Below are 734 nucleotides of genomic sequence, written 5' to 3' on the forward strand. Positions count from 1 at the left end.
TTCTTGAGATGTGAGAAACCCTACTCTTCTCTACTAACCTTTTAATGATGTAAGTGGAGACATTTTAATGGAATAGTTTTCTGTTCTTTTGAATTTTAAACCTCTCTGGAACATTCTATTTCCACAATTGGACAAAATATAACCATTTAATTTTTTTCTTTTAAGATTATCATTCTTATTGGCAATTACATTTTTTTATAGTTCAAATGCTGTGGTGTGAGTACTTTGATAATACTTTAAAAAATTGAAGAGACCAAAAAAGCAGATTTTTTTGTGCCTAAATTAGTAACAGAAATAAAGTGGTACTAAAATTTCATACACACAAAAGTTTTAAAGAGGGTACAATGGATGCCTGAGTTCTCTTCATAGTCTCCCAAAATTTACATTGCCACAATATCTATCACTTTCTCTCTCTTGAGAGTTGGTTCTGAAGTCAGCTTTTTTATTGTTGCATTTTGGTACATGCACTATTCTCGTCACTCTATTTCTAGCTTGATTCTTTTATAAAGTGTGGGACTCATAAATGTATATAATATGATTTTTTCAAAATCAAGCTGATAATTTCTGCATTACTAAAGGTGTTTATCAGCTGTAGGAGTTCTTTGGTAGAGTTTTTGGGGTCACTTATGTATACTATCATATCATCAGCAAATAACGAAAGTTTAACTTCATCCTTTCCAATACGAATCCCCTTGATCTCCTTATGTTGTCTTATTGCTATTGCTAAAACTTCA

The sequence above is a fragment of the Myodes glareolus genome, chromosome 7 (assembly GCF_982192425.1).
Source record: "Myodes glareolus chromosome 7, mMyoGla1.1, whole genome shotgun sequence".
Taxonomy (NCBI): Eukaryota; Metazoa; Chordata; class Mammalia; order Rodentia; family Cricetidae; genus Myodes; species Myodes glareolus.